At 41.2% G+C, this 17728-nt stretch overlaps 1 protein-coding gene across 5 annotated transcripts in view; it reads left to right on the top strand.

The window, feature by feature from the left end:
• Window positions 1-226: 226 nt before the first annotated feature.
• The window catches only part of DAAM2 (dishevelled associated activator of morphogenesis 2), a 276747-nt gene continuing 259245 nt past the window's right edge, over window positions 227-17728 (top strand). For 3 of the 5 annotated variants that reach the window (XM_090046767.1, XM_090046815.1, XM_090046773.1), the window contains exons 1-2: window positions 227-358; window positions 17118-17263. The gene's annotated coding sequence lies outside the window, so the exon portion shown is untranslated. The remainder of the gene's footprint in view (window positions 359-17117; window positions 17264-17728) is intronic. The other 2 variants (XM_090046805.1, XM_090046799.1) reach the window with 2 other exon arrangements.

A 17728-nucleotide genomic window follows, 5' to 3' on the forward strand; every position in this document is an offset into this window, starting at 1 on the left:
AAACAGTCCTCCTCAATGTCTGCCTTGGTCCTCCAGTAATGTTCCCTCTATACCTCCCCTCCTAGCAGTCTCCCCCAGGAAAGGTTTTCCAGTCCTAGAGTGTGAAAACTACAATTCTCAAAGCGCTGCAATTCAAACTCTCTGCTTAGAGAGACTTTACCATTCATGCCATAAATATCTCATTGACGCTGCCTGACGTCAGAGGCTTTGGGAGGCTGGTCTGAAAGTGAAAACAGCAGCAGTTCCAATCTGAGTACAGTACGGTACAGAGAGCAAAAGGACCAAGACAAGCACGGCTCTGTGTGGATTATAGGACTGCAGAAAGAGGGGAACTGCGCAGGGACATGGGGACTACAATGTAAGTGCAGCTGCTGCAACAACTCTTCTCTATTCTTTGTGAACAAACAAGCACCGATTTCTTTTCTTTTTCTCTAAAACAAGCTGAAGGTAGCTTGGAAGCCACAATGATTTAGATCTAGCTGGGTTTTTTTTTTCCTGAAGTGTACATAGAGAGGGGCTGAAAACCAGCCCTTTCATGCTCTGTGTGGGGGTATGTGGGAGGGAATATCTTTGGAAATCTACAAAATTAATTGGGGACTGAAATCAAGATTTTCTTGTACTGGTCTCAGGTCAGTAAAATCCCAAATAAACCCCAGGCAAGAACTAACTTCCTTAAGCTTTTTCACAGTAGGCGATTTATTTTTAACCCTTTCAGTCTTAACTTGCAGCTATGAGAAGTTTTTCTTTCATCATCTGACAGCCATTTCCAGGCTTCCTTACAACGGCATTGAGGAATTCTGTCCAATCCTATTTGTCAGGCTACTCAGAGAAGCAGATACAAACTGCTTATTAGATAAAGCCTGCAAAGTCCTGAATACTAAACACCTCAGAACTATGTAGCCTTTTGTTGGCTCCCTAGGGGAGTTTGGTAATTATATAGGAAGAAAGAACTGAGAAATATCTCAGGATAGAAGAGTGACTGATGCAGGGTCATCCCTGAAGAAGGCAGGGAGATGGTAACAGTGGAAAACTTGAGGGTCTCTGGCGTCTCCAGGGATAATGGATTAGGAAATTTATAAAACAGAACAGAAGTCTGAGTGCCAGAGAAAACAAATAATTGTCTTCCTCTGCAGCCAGAATGATACTCAAACCAGCAGTAAAGCCATTCAGTTAGAAGAAGGCACATTCACTAAGAGAAAAAATATTTTTAAATGAAAACTTTATAACACACTGTACTTACCTTAGTATAACTAAAATAGTCACTTCCTTGCATACTGAGGTGAACTCACAATTGTCCGTGGGAGACATAAATAGTTGTTTCTAATCCTAACAGACCTGAACCCAACTGACTCTGGACTGAGTTTCTGATCAGACCTCTGCTGAAATCAGAAAGGGATTTTAGATTTCCTCACCAGATGAAGCAGAAGAGTTTGATGCATATGTTTTGACACTTCTCATTTACCAAAGATTTAGAAAAGAAAAACCCTTTTCTAAATCAGCAAGCTGGACCCATGCAGGTGCTGCGAGGAGCAGTGATCCTGTTTAATGTCAATTTAAAGCTACAATGAAAAGCAGAGTCAGTGTGAATTACACAATACAGCATTCTGCAATGTCAGTAATTGGCTTCAACAAACAAGCAACCATAAAAAGGCTGTTTTAAGTCACTGCTAACTGGTTTGCATTGTTTTTGTAATGGAACAAGTCTGCAAATATTTTGCTTCTTGTGGGTGGCAGAATGGGTTGCTGGGGAGAGGGAGGATAGGATTGGATGGGAAATCTGTGCATAACATTTATTGGCTCTCCAAAGCAAAATCAGTCAGTTCCAGTTTTCTGGGCATAAAGTTGCTGCTGGAATTTCCTTCACTGCTTGAGTGGGTGGGGTAACGTCCATGTCAGCTAATGAAACGGGGCAGAGTTTAATGGACAGGTGTTCAAGTGCTAATCCAAGCTCAGGGCTGCCACACCATGCTATACAAGCTTGCCTGATTTGAGGGAAATTAAATTGTGCTGGAAAGGATCATAGCTATGAAAGATAGAGAGTGTGTATATTCTGGGAGCTAAACCCTTGGTGATACAAGTATGAAATTAAATTTATTGACATGAAGGTACTAGGATCTGGGTTTATGCCAGTGTACCACAGCAATATTCACCCATCCCTATTTATTTTTTATTGAACTTTATTTACTGTAGGTTGGCAACTACTTTTCCAGGAAATATTACATTGCAGCAGTCTAATTGGCTGGCTGACAGCATTAAAAAGGGAAACAAAACTTTTTAGAATAGGTTTAATGAGTTGTTAGGAGCTGAAAATATTTTCCCTAATAAAAAGCTTGAATGTTGATACAATCAGCAAGAGTAAAAATGATGAGACAGACCATTTCAGCTGGCTCAGCAGTGAGTCAGGCCGGCACTGAAGTGCTTCTGTACCATTCTGGACTAATGCATGTGGAGCTAGTAGAGGCCAGGGGAATGTGGAAAGGATTTTCAAGTCAGGATCCACAGAAGGAGACTTGATTGTGTCTTTCTGGTTTCCAGACATCTACCCACAAGCAGCTAGCTAGGGTACTGCTCTACCTGCAATGGCTTGGAAGCCTGGGAAATGCTTGGAGAAAGGAAATTTCCCTGTAGTTCAGAAAGGACACTGTACATATAAAGTTGCGTGTAGAAAATAGGGAGAGAAGCTGTAACATTACAGGAAGAAAGATATGAGGGAAAAGATGGGGAGAAGCTATGATCTATGATTGTTGATATGGATCAGATCACTTTACTAGAGAGAGATCTTACTAAACTATAGAAGAAGGTGGGAGGAAAACACTATACTGAGAAGACGGTGCTAGTTTCTTTTTCAGGTTTTGGCCTCAGGATGTAGCAGGAGATTTCTCTATGAAAGTCTCATGCCAGTCATGCTGTGACTGAGGTTTTAAAATATCTTCACTCTGTGTCATAAAGTATAGTCATGTGGTTTTACGATCTTAGTTGCATCCTTGTAAATTTTTCCTAAATAGTGCTAGAACTACAGTTCACTTCATCTGAGCCTTGTACATGTGAGTTATGATCCTGCTTTCACTAAAGCCTGTGGCAAATCCTCTTCCCAGAAAGAATAGGTCCATATTTAGGAAACACTGACTTTATTTGTAGGTTTCTCTGTGATCAGCTCCTATTCTATAGACAGTAAGTGAGAACTTACTAAAGTTGAGTAGCCTCACATAGGCATCTCTTCACATGTAGCCTACCCATTTCCTTTAGCTGCTGGAGGATTCCCAGAGGGCTCATTGGAAAGATCTCCAGTCATTCCAGGTTAACCACATGTCCTAATTATTGAGAAATAGAAGAGTGTCCCATTTCCTGGTACTAAGGGTTAGGATGTGTAGGAGATTTGGCTTTGGGCTCTATAGTTAGTGCAATTTTTCAAACTTGGGTCAGTCCTACTGAGATTTGACCCACCAAGGCTAGAACAACATGTTCCTAAACCAAATGAAAACTGACTGCTCTATTTTTAGTCAGATGAAAAACTGCATTTGTTTGTTTTCATGTTTTTCAACACACTGCAAGTGGACAGTGATCTCCCTTGTGGCTTTTTCTTTTCTCTGATATGTGGCTCCTTTGAACTGACACCATCTCAGGGAGTTAATAGTGGTAGGAATCAACATAAAAGCACACACTGGACCTGATTTGTTTCTCATACAGGTTGATTTTATAGCATTGTAACTTTACTGACTTTACAGTATAGTTACTTCCAGCTAACAATAGTGTGCGTGATATCAGGATCATCACCCTCAAAGTGCTAATTACTATGTCTCACAGTGCCCCCATAATTTAGATGGGTTATTATATTATTAGGCCAGATTTCTGTGTTATAACTGGCATTGGAGCTCCAGAGAATCGATGCCAGTCTACATCAGCTCAGGAACTAATCCATTGTCTCTGGGTTACAAATTAGGTAAACTAGGTACAGGCAGCTGCAGTCTCTTCTCATTTGCCACAGAAAATCTGTTTAACCTTTATAGGCTTCAGTGCATCAACTCCAGACTTCCATTGTAATAAGTTCAAATGACAGCAGAATTTGGCTTAGAGAAACTGAGGTCCAAACTGTCTCAAGTGGCCTATAATTTTGGGTCTCTATTTTTGGTGCCCTATTTAAAACATCCAGGCACTCAAAAATGAGACAGCCAAAATTAAAAGGCACATTTGAAAATGATGGCCTAAGTGATTTGGCCACACCTATGCAGTAAGTAGGTTTAGTTCTTCACACACCAGATTTATGTTGGTGTAGCTCCATTAGAATTAATGGGTTACTCCTGATTTATGCCAGGGTAAATAGAGGGCTTGAGTCCTATTTTTGCAGAGCTGGGAATAGCTCTGAGGAACTTTTGAACATCAGCCCTGTACTCTCTTTTATGGTGACATAAGGAGTTTCCCACAACAAAGTTCTTTCAGCAGACTGCATTTGACTCGCATTTAACATTTGCTTCATGGTCCATTTTAGATTTTGTATAATTTTGAAAGTGTTTGTCTTCTCATAGTTTAAGCATCATGTCTGGTGAACTCTGCAGTCAGCTATTGTCTCATGAATATTGTGGGTTGGAGAGAGATAGGACAGTGCATCTGCCCAAGAGCAACTCAGGAGTGTGTGGGATATGAATAGAGAAGTGACTCTTTGAAGGGAGAAAATGAAGCCTGAGATCCTTCTCATGGGTTACCATCAAAGCTAGGGCTTTCTTTGGAGGTGCAGAAAGAATTGGAGAGATTCATTTAAAGTAACAAGAAGGAACTAGGCAAGGCAAGAGAACAGAGTGCTTGTAGACTTCATGGAGTAGAAGCCAGGAATCATGCAGGGAATAGGACATGTTGGGTTGGGAATATGAAGAAGGTAAAAAAAACACAGTGAGAGGAGTGAATGGAGAAAAGAAAGGCAAGCTTAAAAGTCTGGGAAGAGCTTTAAATAATCATTTTGGATCCCATTGTGCTTTGGCTCCAAGTGGGGTATAGACTTCTTCCCTGAACACCAGGGCCTTACTCATTTCCCAGCTTTGCTGGCTTCAAAGAAATAATCCCTGAATTGACATAAGCTTTGAAGTGCACATTTGTTTTTGTTCAAGAGTTTTTTTCGCCTGTTAATTGTGTCCCAAGATGACTTGAATGCAGGCAACAGATGTACCAGTCCAGCCTGGCTCCTATTTGAACCAAATGTCAAGCAAATCTTGGAGCTCCAGCAGTGCCTATTCCCTGTCCCTGGTAGACTTTTTATTAAAGTAGAATGTAAACAAGGAAGTGTTCCTCTGTTGATCCAAGATAGCTAACAGATCTAAATAATGTTTTATTTATTATTTTGTTTGGAGGAAGAGGAAAATGCTTTTAGCTCTTTGCTGAATGAATTCATGGGCCATGAAGTCCAGACAGCCTAAGATTTACATGGAACCAAGTGGAAAATTATCCATCCTCTTTGAGACAAGCACTGAGATACCAATTCATTTGTAGGACATGGGCTGAAGATGTGTTCCTAGGAAATCTGCCTAATTTAAACATACATATACATAAACACTTTGGATATAGCAAAAATACTCCCGTCCACTAGCAGCCAAAGTTATATTTCGCAGCAATGAAGCCATGCAACCTATACTTTAGGGCTCCAGTAATACCTGATCACCTTCTGCCAGGGTAAAGCAATGGTAAAACCTTCAGTGGGAGAAATCACGGTGAGGATCTTCTGTCTGATGTTCTCCTGGTGGTTCCATATGGAACTGGGGTTTGAACCCCAAAGAGGTAAGCCATGGGGACTGCACAGGAAAACCAGGAACTTCCTAGTGATCTGAAGTCAGGGCAGCGTGGCATTTTATAGACTAATTTGATCAGAAAGGGATGAATGGTGATCTGTTCAAGTTCTAGGGGATTTATAAAGTGCACAGAGATCTGAACAGAAGCACCCTGCAGCAGCCCATTGGCAATGCAGCTTCAATGCAATGGCATTATTGACAGCTCTCCCTTGCTATAAGCTTCTCCTTGTTCCTTCCTTTAAAGAAGGCCTACCGCCTCTGATGATTTTCCATAAAAATGTCTTGTTAAAAAGAAACTCACAAATATTTTAGAAGTGTTTATCCTTCTTCCCCACCCCAAAATGTTATATATTTTTTCCCCTCAAAAAGGGATTTGAGATTTGGTTCCAGTACAAGTGCTATCAGGAATGGGGCTGTCTGTTAGTGCTCAGACAAACACGGCTACCAAATACATCCTAGGAAGTGATTCTGCTTTAATCTACCCTAGCAGAATCCTGACACCCCCCCCCGCCTTTGCAAGAAACTTCATCAGTATCTGCACACAACATAAAAGAAAGCAGCCTCTTAACCAAATACAAGAACACTGTAGTCCTCTCCTTTACAGTTATGTATACAGCGGGAAACAATTACACTGTGTTGCTAGCAGCTGACTACATGGTGAGACAGCTGGTTGTATCCTCACTTGTGTTCTGATGTGTTAATGCCCAACAGCACTGGGATGCAGGAATGAAGTAATAACAACTCCAGGGCCCTGCCAATATGGACTGTTCTCCAGCTGTGCCCTACTGAGATATGAATATGCCCTGTAGCTTCTTTCCACATTTTTACTGCCCTAGGGGTCAGGTGTCCTGATGAGTGAATCCTTCTTGCTCTCATGTAGAGGCCTTGAAATGTGTCACCAGTGACAGAAATACAAAGCTTGACCTTAGCTTTTCATCATCAGCAGGATTCAGGCAGCTAGCCTGTGTGAGCATAGAGGAGTTTCTGGCATTCACCACTGCTACACTATGGGGAGAAAAGCAGATGTATTTTCTGATGAGGTGAAACGTTTCTTGTGGGACCTGTTAATAGTTTTCTGGCTGTGTCTGGGCTTATCAAGAATAACCTTCTCGGGGATGTGTGTTCTACTACAGATGTCCAACTGTGCCCTTCATGACACATTTTATGTTTGAAAGGAGACAGCATTTTACAGGCAAGAGCTGATTCTCTCATCTCCTATCTAAATTGCCAGGCTAATGCTAGTACATTCATATTCAGTAGACCATTTCTAGAGGTTCTTATTCTGATTAACTCAGTCCTTATTCAGCCCTGCTTCTACACCAGTAGTTCTAAACCTTTTCAGAGTCACAGTGACTCTCTACAACTTTTTTGAATGTGGCAGCTCCCTGGTTAAGGACCACTCCGCTCAGTTTAGTGCTTCTCAATTGGATCATGCTGCCTCCAGGTAATATTGCCTCATGCTCTTGCTGCCCAGCCAGACTGGGAAGGGCAGTGGCACATGTACGTGCTCTTCCTCCATTAGGATTCTCTGATCAGCCTAAAGCAGGCAGGAAAGTGAGCTCATGCTCCATCCCTTCCTGGTATGACCCTGCATGACATGTGCACCTCTGTTTCTGGAAGAGCTACAGCCTAAGGTATCTTTCTTGCTTGCTTTAGGCTGATCAAAAAACTGTAATGCAGGAGAAGTATGCAGTACAGTTCTACCTAGCCATTGCTGCAGCTCCCCTGAAGTTTTTTGGCATCCTGATTGAGAACCGCTGTCCTACACAATGGAAGTATTGTCTAAAAAAGAACTACATACAGAATGGAACTGACCTTGCACTAGATGCTGTCGTTTCAAGGTCATGCTGATCTTGCACTAGATGCTTGCTCCCTTAATAAAAAGGGCAGCTGAAGAGTGTAACACCTTGAGACTTTTGCCTAAGTTTTCAGTCACCACCCTCCATTTCTGCAGGGGCAACTGGAAGCACAGATAATTTAAGGGAGAGTTTTATGCCTGTGGTCACTGGCACCTATATATTAGGTTCCTTACATCCCACAATCTAGCACCACAAATCAAATCAGTGCTTTAGAACAGTGGTCTCCAAACTTTTTTGTTTGTGCACCCCTATCAGTAAAAAATTTTTGAGCACACACTCCCAATATATGTATATTTATATAAATATAAATATAAATAGAAGTTCTAATATTTTCTTCCCGCACTCTAATGGATCATCTTGCACACCCCCTGTGGTGTGCGCACCCCACTTTGGAGACCACTGCTTTAGAAAACTAAACAGCATTAGCTGAACCTGCAAATATTTTTGTCCAGAAAAGATAGACAAAAATGGACATGTAAAAATGAGTGGAAAGGTGGCCTCAAGTGTCTTCCTGGGATGTTCCAGATCATGGAAATCAGAATCTACCTCTGTGCAGTGAAACAACTTAGGAAGTGACAGTTAATCCTTCACTGTTAATTGCCCTGAATTGAGACCAAACACAGCCTTCTTACTATTTACAGCTCTGTGGTGTCTAGAAAGGGTTTTAAAAAGCACTGAATATGATACTGCATCTGAGTTGCATCTCTGGTTCTTTGTATAAATAATTATTCTGAGTGGCATCCCATGAAAATCTCAGGATAACAGAGAATGCAATGCAAATAGCAACATCAGAATTCGAGAAGTTTGTTCATTATTCATTGTACATTTTCTGTAAAACAGAGGGCTTATTTTTTAAAATATTCACTGCACAGACATCCATTAGTCACTGCATTATTTTAGCTTTTGAATACTTGTCACTCCCAATGAGCTGTTTGCAGACTTTCCCATACCCTCAAATGTACACATCCAACTCTCCTTAGTCTGGGTTATTTTTACCATGACAGTGTCAGAAGTTGTCATTATTTTCTCATTTTTGTGTGCATGGAGGTGAGCATACCAGGGAGAAGAGGTAACTAGAGTTCTACATCTTGATGGAAGAAGTTAACTCAGCTGAAGCATTACTGCAGCTGAACTGTAGTTCATGAATTATTAGAAGTCATATTTCAGGAAAAGGCCTTCCTCTTTCCTGCTGGAATTCGACTTCCATTCTCTTTACTACATAGCTCTTGTTCTCAGTCACAGCAGTTTTTTCTGCCTTGTCTGATATCCAGTGTGTTCTTTCTGACAATAGTTATCAATGTTTTATGGATTTGCCCTTGAACTGTGCTAGCAAGCTGTAAAAAGTCTCTAAATTGTGCAAATTGTGTCACAGATCTGATAAAGTAACCTCTTGGCCCATAGTTAACTTGCTGGTTCTGCTGAACCAAGCAAAATATGGATCACAGCTTATGCAAGTGTGAAGATGACTACAGGTTTATTCAGTTCAAATAGGGGAACTAACATATTGAAGGTTTTGCTGCTGTGGTCAACAACTATAGACCGCATGCTCTGCAAATTCTATAAGTTGAGCAACATCCAGCTTGGTCAGTGATTGGGAATCAACAGTAAAAAGTCACTGTGCTCCAAGAAGTTGCCCTAGTGATTTAGATGTATACAAACATTTAATTTTAGGAGACTGGAAAAGAAGAGATTAGTTAGAAATATACAGGGAGTTGGATCATTTTTTCCCAAGTGCCATGGTGGCTTTGAAGGCTAAGTGTAAACCGAATCATCTTAAAAATGTTTATTCTAGAGGCTCTTTTAGACTAGTAGGAAACATCTTTTATAATGAATGCATGCATTTTTTCAGTGCTTCATGAGAAGAACAGTAGTCCAGTCCTGGTAAGTCAGATGTTTGGGCAGGGAGAAGACTTGTCACTATTGGGTCTCTATCTAGGTGTGTAAGAATGATAGTTAGATTCAGACAAAGGGAGATGTATCCAATTTCTGGACTTTTTTCAGTCAACGTGAGCCTTCTGCTACCCTGCTCAGGGCTCTCTCCTGTCCCTTGTTAAACTGTCCCCTTCGAAAACTTCTGGAATAGGTGATCTCTTGTATTGTTTCCTCCTATGTCTATAACCTGATATATTATCCTGGTCTAGTTGCTTAAGACAACATTTTCAAGAGTTTCCATTTTTTGGCAGTGTTTTAGTTTTAGGGTTCCCAGTTTCAGACACTTTAGGACTTGATCCAGATCCATGAATTCAACAGGAGAACTTGCACTGCTTTCACTGGGAGTTGCAATGGACCCCTTGGCTTAATTCTACCTGCATCACCAATACTGCCAAACAGAGTCGTGGAACACACAGAAAGACTCAATCATTTGCCCGGTATTCTGAGATAGTCAAGATCAGACCCAAGACTAGAATGCAACAATTTCTGCCTTCCAGTGAAAAAGAAACTGCACAAGAAAAACTGATATAATCTCCTGAGCTGTGCAAGAATCCTGTATAACTGCCATTCTTGAAGTAGTTCATTGCTTTTCTTTTTCAAAAGTCTCTCTATTTTCAGTAAATAGCAGTTTTACCACCTGTGCAGCACCTGTAGGTAGTTGAGAAAGGATCTGTGTTTACCAAGATCTCTCCTTTAGCTGTACTGATTATTTCATAAAATACAAACACTGAAACTGCTTAAAAATTCTTTTCACACACAGGTTCAGTAGTGACCAGCTGATTATTGAGTAATTGTTTTGCTGTAGGACTTTGTAGTACATCACACTTTCAAACTGCGCTGCACCTTGGTTTACTTTGGTAAGGAGCTTATTGTGGCTGGCTTTCTATGTTTACACAGGAAAAACAGTTCTGGGTAGACATATCTAAGCTAGCTCTAAATCTGGTAATTTGGGGACCAAAAGTTAGGGCTATAGTACCAGCAGAACTAATTAACTCAGGTAAAGTGCTGCCCTAATGCAACCATACTATTTCTGGTACCCAAGCAGACATAGTCAAAGGTATCTCTACAAGGCTTTGTATAGTTTTGTGTAGACATTTGTTTAGATCAAGAGAGGGCATAGGATGTCATGCTCCCTCATGGCAGCTATATTTGGGCTAAGGCTGACTGGGAGATCTAATAGCTGTAGAGGGGTCATGTCAGACCTGCACACTAGGAAGTGTTATGGGGAAGTTCTGGCCACACCTTTTTATAATGATGGCGTAATCCCCAGTGATCTCATTACTATCCACTAGTGATCAGAATTACAAAGGATCAGGTTTACATTAGGAAGACATCTGTGCACATCTAGGGGAACTCAATCTAGCCCTTTGGTTTGGGCCTCTCTGGACAGAAAAGCGAAACATGTTTCACCTCTGGAGTGTTCTCAGGGCCAAAAAGGTGTCTTACATAACCTTTTTAGTTAGCTGACTCTTCCAAACATTGCATTCTATGGTGAGCTTGTGAGCACCTTAAGCTGAGCACTTGTAAGAGTTGGATGTTATCATTCCTATCATCATCATCATTATTACTATTATTACGAAAGTGAGAGACATGAACTAAATTGCCAGCAGCCATGCAAAAATTCACAGGTAGTCAGGATTACAACTCTGTAACACAGAGGTAAGCGATGGGTGCTGAACCATTAAATAAAGATAAATCCTTCTACTTGCTGCAAAGGTAGCTGCCATTTTTGAGCTGAGATGCCACTCACTGCCGTGGAGACACACGCACACGGGCCACTTACCCTTTCATGAATATGTACTCTTTTTTGATGTAATCTTTCTTTTAATATAAAAGGGTCTGTAGGGTGGTAAAAATATCCAATGTCTTGTATGTATTTCATGATCACTGTAAAAAAATAAATGCTCATTGTTTGTAAACTAGATATATCTACTGGTTTGTGTGGTTACTGGTCCTCAAATAGAAACCAGTTTAGTCTACTGGAAACTTATAGAAGCCATGTAAAGAGTTCCTAAAGTGGCTTATTTAAATTTGCCTTGGCACAGAGGTGCATAAAAATAAAAATGTTGGGTGGATCAAGTTAAAATGTTTTCTAACTTCTGAAAGCCCTTCAGTTCTGATTCACTCTGAAGTGTTGACCTAAGATTCCATTCGTTCATAGTTTATAAATGTGTTTGCCCATGCCGAACTGTCGGCCATAACAGTTTATGTCAACTTCCCCATGGCCCAACACAGAATGTGCAGGCCTTTCCTTTAAAGCCCTCAGAATTTATATAACCCTGCAATTGTAGCAATGCAAATTGTGGCTCTGGTTACAATAACAAGGGCTTAGGGAATGCAGAGAGAGATTGTAACTGCAAAGGCATAAAAGCAAAACAAAACAAAACCCCACATGCTGTTTTAATTTTCAGCAGCCACATGAGAACTGTCCTCTGGTTCCTGGCTATAAATAAATCTCTGCCGTCATAGGAAGACAGCAAGCAAAACAATCCACATTCCTCCCAATATTTCTTACAGTTAAAAAAAATAAAGGACAGGTAAATGTTTCAAAAGCAAAGTGTGTCTGCGCAGAGGAAGGTTGAATTAACACTCAAGGGGACTGATGTTTGTATCTGGCAAAGAAGTGTCATGTTAATCCTTCCGACCTCCTGCCTCTCCACAGGCGCATCTCCGACAGCAATGGGGTGTGTGCAGAGTAGTGTCTGTTGCTACACCCTGTTTTGGGACTTGGCTCTGCTGGTGGGTCCTCTTTTGGGAAGATGTAGTCATGGTTCCATGCTTGCCCAATTTCTTCTATCACCTTTACAAGATCCAGTGTCTGTGCCACTCCTAGGCTATCCAGGAAAGCAACGCTCCAGATTATGCCTGTCTCCTGTGGAAAGTTGTGGGGTGGGGGAAAAGCTCCTTCTTATTGTCTTCCCAGAATTACAGAGGCAGTTTGATGAGAGATGAATTAGCATATTAGGGACTATGAACTGACTTTGGGAGGAATTCCACTTCAGGAAGAAGATGCCCAAAGAGAAGATGTCTGCCATCTGAAACCCTACATATTGGGTACAAGCAGTGAGGTAGGGTGTAGCTAGACCTTGAATACCCATGCATTCCAAGAAGGAAATCAGTCAGGAGAACTGCAAGAAGAGGTTTTGCAGGGTACTTTGTTCCCCATTAACACATTCACGGAGCAGAGGTTTTGGGAGGATGCTGGACAAGTGAAAGACATGGTCATCGTAACGAAGTGGAATGGAAGAGATGGAAATGAGTAGGACAAGCAAAATGTTCTTCACCTTTATCTCCATCCACTGTAGTTCACTGGAAACTATTACTAAGAGGAATCCAAAGAGGCTTCACTTGAATTCAGATCAAGACTAGATGTAGACAATAGCTCAGACTATGGTAACAACATTTTTTTAAAAATATGACCTTTAGGTACCACAGCAGTACTGTGAGACCAACTTATTTTAGTTATTTTGCATGGTGGAAATTCTACCAGATTATTCATTGCCACTGTGTTTTGACCATCACATGGTGCATTTGTCAAAGAATCAGAAAACAAGGCTGCAAAACCTTGGAGTGTGTTGGTTATGGGAATTTCAGGGAAGGGGAAGAGGAAGTTCAGGTGTGAAACTCTAATTCAGGTCTCTGTTATTAATAGACATACTTGTGTCTGCTTCTTTGTGATCACTGGTCTGAAAAGCCAGCAGTTTCTTACCCTGAAAGCAGCCTTAAAAAGAAGAGAAAGCAGGAATAGATGAAACAGAATTACTGTTTACATACACAAGTCTGCGGTAATGAAAAGTATCCATGCAAGAGAAACACAGAGAGTGCAATATAATAGACACTTCACACTTACACACAAATGGCCCAAATCCAACTCAATCTTTATGTGCATAAATAGCACTTACACACATACATTTAGCTATTTAAGTGGCCTTGTGGGCCTGTTCTGTAGATTTTGTGCTCTCTGCCCCCACAAGAACACAAAGTAATTCTGTGTTCATAACAGAAAAACAGAGAAGAGCCCTCCTACATTTTAACCCATTGGCTTAGTGGTTACTGTATTTGCCCAGGCTCTAGACCCCACTTATTTAAGTTCTAGACTCAGAAGATTTCTAACTTAGATCTCCCATTCCCAGCAGAGTCTCCTAATTGCTAGTACAGGGGCTAAGTGTTGGTAAAAGCACCCTACACCCTTCCTGTTGAAGGAGACTCATATGAAGGACCAGAAGGAGAGAGCAAGGCATAGGAAATGTGGCTCAATAGGTTGGGCATTACCCTGGAAAGTTGGGCAGCAAGGGACTCTGCCCCTCTTCTTGCCCTTGCCTTAAATAGCATTCCTGTTTATTTAATAGTAAATGGATAAAATGGGGAAATAGCATCCGGATATTTTCTGCAATTTGCAGTAAGCACTACTAACCCCTATAAAAGGGAGTTGGACTGGCACAGCATGTTGTGCTCAAATCAAGGTGTATTACAGAATATATTATCTGCATTTTACCACTTCTGGCCACAGAAAGCAAAAGGGGCACATTTCCATAACAGCGGGGGCCATGTTTCTCGTTTTTGAAGAAGGGTGACAATTTGAACCCCTGTTTTGCTATGGCAAGTTAATTCTGTGAGCAAAAATGAGGTAATTTTCATCACCAAGTTTTCCCTTGTGGTTAGATAGCTGGAGGTGCAATTTCTCAGATTTGCATTTATGGTTCAGGTGTGGGCACAAACATGTCTGCACTCAAAAGTGGGCATAGAACCTATGCAATCTGTTTCCCATTCTCTTGCTCTCACATTAAACCATGCTTCCTCCCAAGGAGGTTTGGTTTCAAATTAAACCTCCACAAAGAGTGAGATGCTTTTAAAAAAAAGGCCAATCTATTCTTCTGCAGCCATCTGAATTCATCAGTAGAAATACTAGTGGCTAATCCACTAGCTGAAAGTCTAAACAAAGGATTTTAATTCTCTCTATTAAAATAGGAAATGGGTTTTATATACCAGTGCAACACAGAGAGAGCAAGTGAGTGAATGAATGAATGCAGCTGTAAGGTGCTATAAAGTTTTTATTTCAGTGGGTTTGAGATGACCAAGTAACTCCTAAGTGCTTGTGCCATAAGTGAGTTATAGAGGTAATCCCCAATAAATGCTAGTAAAATACTTCATAGTCCTCTCATATCAGCAAGATTGTATTTATGTAATTTAATTTTGTTTATTCATTTATTTATTTACTTTTGCCTTCCCTCGTATCCCCCACTTTGAAGTCCATTAGCTACTATGGAAACAATGTTTTAATTAGGGCAGGATTTAGTTTTAAGTATAACATAAAGTCAGGCTGTATAATCATTTGAAATGTATGAGGGCATATGACTTTGGAATGATTAATGTGAGCACAGATGTGGTTTCTAAAAAAATGTAAGGGGATTCCTATGGCTCAGGTTCTTAGATACTGTGGTGGTAAGAGTGATACAAAGACACAGGATGAGAACCTAGTAATTTAATGCACATTAATACACTATTCCACCAGAAAATCTACTGATATAAGCAAAACGGCTTGAGAAGTCAGGAGCATATATATTTATGGGAGTCCTGCTAGGTTCAGCCTCAACTCTGATGAGATTACCTCTCAATTGAAGCACAATGGGACAGAAGCTCATGAGTAATCAAATCTGCTGAGGACTATTAAGGCAGAATGAATTCAGAAGATGATCCAAGTGAGAGGTTAGAAGTCAGACAAGGTCTGGGAACTGATTCCTCACACCAGTAAGCTGGAAAGACCTACCTGGAGCTTCATGGCAGGAGGGGAAGTGGTGAGGCCCTTAACACAAGGGCAGGCAAGTATTTTGGGCAGAGGGCCGCTTACTGAGTAGGACCAGCTTCTCATTCCATTACCGCATATGTCTGTAGTTTCCAAGAAGTTAACATGAGTATGAATGTTGTGAATGCATTCATATGGGAAAACCACTCCTTCAGCTTTAATGATGTTTCTTTTAAAACAGATTTGTGAAATGTGAAGGACACAGAACAAGGACGAGGTCACTTTCATGGCATTTCCTAGAATGACAACAGCATAGCAGCATTTGAAAACTGTTTTGGGACCAAATCTTTGTCTTTTTAAAATACTAAGAAAAAAACTGCAACAGTACTTTTTCAGTCTTCACTTAAATCCTAGAAACAAGTACTACTCTGTCTGAAGTAGTTGATACCTACAAGTCCAAAGAAAGAGCTAATTATTCTACTCCCAAAGGACAAATATCTTTGTACATCTAATATACCCTCCAAGCAGATAAAGTTAGTTTTTGTGAAAGTTTAATTATACAAATACTGGTGGATAAATGGATTGCACACAAACTAGAACCTGCACTAAGTTCACTGGGAGGTTCCATATTAGTAATGGCATTCCTAACCCTTTTAAAGTTAAGCATACATTTAAGGGTGTAGTTCCATGTTACAACTAGCATGTACTTACTCTAAGGAATGTTAGCCTGTGCTAAAGTTAGCACATGCTGTGAGCAGTCACTTGTTACGGGTTAATACCCCATCTAACCTACACAGCTCTGACCTGCTGCTAGAGGGCTGGTGAGCAAGGGCATTGCTAGGAACTGCTAAGTCTGCTCTGTGCCTGCCTGCCTCTTTGCTCTCTAGCTGCAGTATAGGTCAGAGGGGGAGGGTGGCAGGGGTCCCCCAGCCTCCCCAGGTCATTTGGGATACCCCCCTAGTAGCAACCTTGCTACCTGGATCACCCCACACTCCCCTATCACTTCTACCACACTGATCATCTGGCAACTTGATTGCACTCCTGTTTCTCAAATCACCTCACCCCGATCACTCACCCACAGTGATCACTCCATGGATTGCCCCCCTGCTGCCCTGCTTCCTCCCTGCACTCCTTTTGGCTACTTCCATTGGGCTTCCTGTTGCCCTGATTAACCTGAAAGCATCAGTGGGGTTCCCCCTTCCTGCCTGCTCCCAGTCTGCCTGCAACCCACACCACTCCTATGCACCCAGATGCAGCCAGTGCACTCTTGCCAGGACCCTCATCTGTCCACTCACCCTCCAGTCCATCCCCCCTCCCCAGCAACTGTCTAACAGCTCTGCACAGGGGAAGGGGGCAGGTATGTGAGGAGCTGCTAAGCAGCTGTGGGGCCCAGCAGGGGTGGAATGGGCTCAGTTGGGGTGCACAGAGACTTGCCAGACCCACTTACAGCCTCCCAGCACTGTAAAATGGGAGGAGGAGTTGATCCTTGGGACCTATGCCAGTTGTTACAATGTCACTGTTAAATGTGCTTGATACAAGGGGACTAAATGGCTGTAACTCAGAAAGAAACAAGGTTGTAGCTACAATGGTTTTGCTACACTCAGGTTCCTACAGAAGTATGTATATGTAACAGTTGCATTGTATCCACTTCTTGTTATCATTTGACATCGATACAGTTATTACATCTGTCTATACACTGTAACTTCTCTGAAAAGCAAGTGAATCAGTGAATCAGTGAATATATGTCTGGACTTTCTACAGCAACAGTAAACAAAATATTTTTTTTTTGGTAATTTATTTCTCCAACAGAACACTTCCAGTGGCACAAAAGCTGTACTAACTTATGTGAAGGTGGGTCTTTCCTACACAAGTACTGTGAGGGCCAGAAAATTAATGTATGGTTGCAAACAGAGGGAAAGAAGAAAGGACATCAAGTTCTATAGGAGATCATCCAGGTTAGTTCTAATTTGCTTGTGTGTGTGTATGTGTGGTCCTCCTCCACTAAAATCCTTATTGCATCCCCTGTACTGAAGATCTCATCTACACAAACTAATGGGACTCCATTACAAGACAGTCTTCCGTTTACTAGTTACCACATGTTTATCAATTGTAGGGTAGACAGAGCTAATACATCTCAGTAACTGGATAAAACCACGGGCAAATTGAGTTTTTAACTTTGGTCCCATCTACACTACAAATTTTAACAATGTTGTAGGTTGGCTTAAGGGCGTATATTAAAATGTGGTGTTGGTTATAGCAGTTGTGTAATTGGGGTCGGTTTTAGGTTAAACTCTCTCTTTTAAGATAAGAAATAAATTTGCTTGAAATAGTAATTTAGTAACTTGATTGACTATGTTGGGGGGGGGGGCGTTGCTCACAATAGGTACCAATGAAAACAAATGTTCGTTCTCTCTAACCCT

The sequence above is a fragment of the Crocodylus siamensis genome, chromosome 1, assembly GCF_052110815.1.
Source record: "Crocodylus siamensis isolate JL-2025a chromosome 1, ASM5211081v1, whole genome shotgun sequence".
Lineage (NCBI taxonomy): Eukaryota > Metazoa > Chordata > Crocodylia > Crocodylidae > Crocodylus > Crocodylus siamensis.